Source organism: Apis dorsata, unplaced genomic scaffold (genome assembly GCF_000469605.1).
Source record: "Apis dorsata unplaced genomic scaffold, Apis dorsata 1.3 scaffold_323, whole genome shotgun sequence".
NCBI lineage: Eukaryota > Metazoa > Arthropoda > Insecta > Hymenoptera > Apidae > Apis > Apis dorsata.
Genome location: NW_006263591.1, coordinates 280,819 through 286,383, shown reverse-complemented (window position 1 = coordinate 286,383; position 5,565 = coordinate 280,819). Strand labels below are relative to the sequence as shown.

The following is a 5,565-nucleotide window of genomic DNA, read 5'->3' as shown; positions in this document are numbered from 1 at the left end:
ATATATATTTATTTATATTATTATTATTTTATATTTATATATATTTATATTTTATATTTAAAAAATAAATATATAATTATTTAAAATAAAATTTAAAATTTCTATATATTTTTTTTTAATTTATTTAATTAAAAATATAGAAGAATATGTATCTAAAATAAAAAATAGAATTAAATAAAAGAAACAATCACATCAAATTTATAAAAAAGATTATTGTAAATTGATTTATTCGCAAAATCACATAATATTTAATTTTGAATTATTTTTCTAAAAATAATATCTTAAATACATATAAATATTTTTTATAAAACATAGTGGATAAGCAATAATATTTTTCATAGAAAATATACTAAAAAAAAATATACTATTAAAAAATTCAAATCGAAATATTCATTTTATAATATTATTAAAAGAAAAAAGATAAAAAGAAATAAAAATAGTTATAACAATACTGTATGTTTTATCTTTAAGTAAATAGATCACTATTCAATACTGCATTATCAAATACTTTATATTTTAATATATAAATTATCTCAATAGTAACCAGAAATGTAATATAAATAAGAATTCTATTCAAAATTCTTTCAAAATTCTATATCTACTTTTTCTCTCTATAAATTTCTTAAGTTTATACATATCAATAACAACAAATAACAAGCTAAATATAACTGCAAACAATTTTATTCATAATATTTTTTGAACAATCAACTAGTGAAAAGATAGAAAAAGAGAATAAAAGAAAATAAAAGCAAAAAAAAAAGAAAATCGGTCATTAAGATCTAACATCACATAAATACATTTAATAGAAATTCAGAAATTTGAAAATTATTATTTTGATTGCATATTTCTTTTATTTTATTTTTGTTTCTAATTATTAACATTTTAATTAATATCATATATAATTTCATCATATTTATAACTTTTTTTTAATTTCATAAATTTAATTAAGAAATCTAATATAAAAAAGAGTTATGTTACAATGTTAGTGTTAAAAGATATTAAAGCTTTTATGAAAAACAATATTTTTAATAAAAATTATATAATTAAGATTGAATTTTTTTAATGTAAACTTATTTTGAAGTTTTTAAGTCTATTAAATAATTTTATAAATAATTAATTGAAAATGACTTAGTTTAAATAATTTTTATATATTTTTTATTTTATTACTATAATTTAGTTAAATTACTATAATTACTAAATTACTATAATTTATTTAGTATAATATAAAATTACTATAATTAATTTAGTTTCTTGTAAACATCATAATATTTATGAAATAAATAATAATATGGAAGTTATATTTTTCAATTTTATTATTTTTTACGAAACTGTTTATATGTAGCAATTATGAACATAAAAATTCTGCATAATATAGAAATATACAAGTTTCATTAAAATATATAAAAAAAAAACAATCATTTGTATATATAATATAATAGAAATTTTATTATATTTAAATCAAATATAATAATAACTAATAGTAACTAAACAACGAAAAATATCTATTAATAAAAATCAATTTTTTATTTGTAATATAATTCTTTCTTTCATTAGATCCTTACAATTAGTCATTTTATAATTAGTTATAGATATAATATAGATATAATTTCTGTCAAATGTCAAAATAATTTATATATTTTCTTCAGAAACCTTCTTTTGCTTGTAAAAAATTATAATTAAATATAACCATAATTAGAAGTTGTAAAAAAGATCATCGATTATATTATATTATCAATCTTTTAAAATTAAAAACATCAGAATTCAGTAGATTCAATGAACTTCAGTAGAATCTATAAATTATAATTCTATCTTAAAAAAAGGGAAAAAGAAAAAATATATATAGAATATATAATGGATAATCTTTTTAATTTTTTATCATCTTAAAATTAATATTAACTATTTAAGTAAATATTTAAGTATTTAAATAAATTATTAAAGTATTAAGATGAAAAAAAAATAAAATTATCTAATCAAAATAATTTTATCTAGAATTTCAATTTGTAATTGATTACATATATAATCTTTGAAAAAAGTACTTATAAATAATTCACTTATATATAATTCACTTATATATAAGTGAACAAGATATTGTTTGTTACAATTTTATAGTAATTATTTGACACTCGTATTCTAAAAGCTTTTGGAGTACACTTTGGTATCTACTTTGCGCAGATCGATCCATGTGGGCGGAAACAACTGCGCGAGACGAAATATTTCGATCATTGAATTACTTATTTGAATTTCTTTGGATACTTTAAGCAAGTGTAAATATACATTTTATGTACAGTTAAATGTACGTAAAATATCCGATTTAAACGATTACGGCATCCTAGAACATATATATATCAATTGTTTCAATAAATTCTTATTATTTGAATCAATTATTCCTTGAAAATGATTATTATATTGAAAATTATTATTATATTGAACTTATTCAGCATCATTCTAAAACATTAAAAAATTGATAAAAGAATATTACTTTAAATATCATAGCATGATATTTATTCGTGATATTAATTTTAAAACTTTTTTACATTTTTGAGCAACATTATGCTTAATATTCTTATTATCAATTAAATTATTTTTCTTTGTTATTTAGCTCTTATATAAAATTGTTCATTTTTTGATTTATAACTCAAATCTTCATTCGAAAAATATTTATGTAAGAAGATAATCATAGTCAACAATCGCATATATAATTCAAGATATTATTATTTAAATATGTGTTGTCCACGTATTGTTTGGATGCACAACCTGGATTTTGGCTACGCATCAATATAATGTTATATAGCTAGCAAAAATATTCGCCAAGTGTCGTAAGATACGATGCCTGCTTCAAATTCTTTGCTTTTAATAACATCGTCTACGATTCAAATTCGCGACATAGTGAAAAAAAATAAATTATATAAAATACATATAAAACATAAGTATAATATATGTATTTTCAAAAAATTTAAAAGTTATAATTAAATATATCCATTTAAACAAATAATTCGTCATATATATATTATCGTAGGTTGTAAATAATTGAAAAATGTTAGCAAAATAATAAAGAACAACATACATTTACAAACTGCATCTCTTAATGTATTGCAAATTTGAAATATCGTATTTTTTTATTCTGTTAAATAAAAAAAAAATACTGTGATTAAATTTGTAATTGTTATATTGAACATCAAAATCAAATTGCTCTATATATATCTATTATGTAAAATTTTTTTAAATAGTTATTCTTTTTATTTTTTAGCAGTAAATTATTAAAGGCAAAATATTTTCTATATATTCTTCTATATTATTCTTTTATAATATTAATTCATTTTCATATTAGATTTAAACATTGTGCATTATAGTCTAAATATTTTTAATATTAAATCACCAAAAACTAAATAGTTATAATAGATTCGATTGAAATTTTTTCAATTTTTTCAAAATTTAATTATACAAATATGTAATATATTTCATTATCAACTCTATTATTAATAATAAACATATTTTTATCATAATTTTAATTTAAATCTACAAGATGACAGTAATGAAATATTAAATATATGTCAAATTCAAGGACGAACAGCTGAGAGATTCAAATTATCTACGCGTGTTATTTGGAGACAATATTTGACGTGTACCGGTATGTATAATGAATAGCTCCTAAACGGAAATAGACATATAGTAGTAATAGAAACAAACTAGAAATATTAATTTTTGCAACTCACCTCTGTTTTAAACACGGGCACCATTCGTCCGAAAAGATACATTACATACAATAATGTAGTAACACATTTTGTTAAGTGGTATTACGAATAATATGACGAGTAGTGACGATCAGTGACGAGCAATGACGACAATATCGTACTGCCACTTGTTCCACACTAAGCGCTGCAATCGGCGTTTGCAGGTTTATCGATTAGGAAATAGTCAATATGATAACCGCTTTTATTTTATGTAAAATATTATTTGATGTAAAAGAAAAAAAATTTCGCGTTTTTATTGTTTCGGATTCTTAAAAAATAATTTAAATTAAAAATCAAAACTTTAATATACAATTATTATAAATTTTTGTATTGAAACAGAATTGCAAAATAATTTTCAAAAACAAAACATAAGCATTAATATCTTTAACTACTAATAAAGTTGATCGTGTATCCACTAATGATGACAATATGAATTCTACTAATATTACAATTGCTATTACTACCAACAAAGATTGTTTGGATTACAGCCAGACTTGCGCTTGCGTGGATGAATATCGTATACTACTCTGTCTATAGCGCGTGTCATGAAAATTTGACCTTTACCTATGATGCTCACTTTTTCTTTTTACAACTGATAGTTCGATATCAATTTTGAACCTGTATAATATTTTTGTATGCGCATATATGAGCGTACGCAGAAAATATTATATCAAACTAAAAAAAATTATTACGGTTTATTTAAATCAATGAATTAAATTTCATTAATAAAATTTACCGATTTATAGATATATTTAATTATAAATATATAATTATAATGATATTTATTATAATAATAACTATAATTATGTATCAAAATTAAATTAATATGTATAAAAAAAATAATTTACAAAACGTCAAAATTAGATTTTATAAATTCTTATAAAATCATTTTTTCGTTTATATTAAACAAACTTTTTCATTTTTACATTTATAATTTTTAATTTAAAACTTAGAAATATATATACAATGGATCATCAAAATTTCAATTAAATATCTAATTTAAAGCTAAAACAAAAATTTCAAAGAAAATCGTTTTGAAACTCGAATAAATAATTACATATTGTTACATAAGAACATTTCCATTGCAGATATTAAAGAACTGAATTGAATTATTAGTCTAAAATATCTTGAACATCTGTATATCTTGTAAAAAAGATGTAGAACATTTTTACATCTTGTTAACATCTAAAATATTGTTGTAAAGAAAATAAAATATTATTATATTTAATCTATTTAATAATAATATAACAAAACCAAATGAAAAATAGATAAAAATAAATAACATTGATATTTTTAGATTGATATTTTTTCAAAAAAAAATCAAATATAATATTGTTCTGAAATAAACTATATTTAGCTAAATAAACTATCTTTACTTCTTTGTTTGAAGTCGGACAAAATAAGAGATTTAAAAACAAATAAGAAATCCATGAAAGCAAAAAACCATATCTTTATATTTATTCAGAATCATTTAATAACAGAAAAATGACATGTCATTTTATTTCTTTCTTTTGAATAAAATTGTTGCTTAATTAATTATTTTCTGATTTGTTAATATCTTAAGTTTTTCATTCATTCTTTAAGTTTTCTCTCTTTCTATTTGAGAATAAAGGTAAACAGAAGAGTATATATAATAAACAATTAATTAATCCTATATGTTTATTTCAGAACAATATAATAGTAATGTTAATGAATTATCAATGAAGATTTAGTAGATAAAAATAAAAATTATTGATTAATTATTATAAAATCTTTTATTATTTTTAATCATTTTATTATTATAAATAAAATAATATATCTATTATTATAATATATTATAAAATAATATATTTAT

General features: G+C 18.7%; 1 protein-coding gene across 1 annotated transcript in view; it reads right to left on the bottom strand.

Moving 5' to 3' along the window:
* The window catches only part of LOC102672070 (potassium voltage-gated channel protein Shab-like), a 35,938-nt gene extending 31,775 nt beyond the window's left edge, over positions 1 to 4,163 (bottom strand). Inside the window, exon 1 of the mRNA XM_031511448.1 lies at positions 3,714 to 4,163. The gene's annotated coding sequence lies outside the window, so the exon portion shown is untranslated. The remainder of the gene's footprint in view (positions 1 to 3,713) is intronic.
* Positions 4,164 to 5,565: the final 1,402 nt, after the last annotated feature.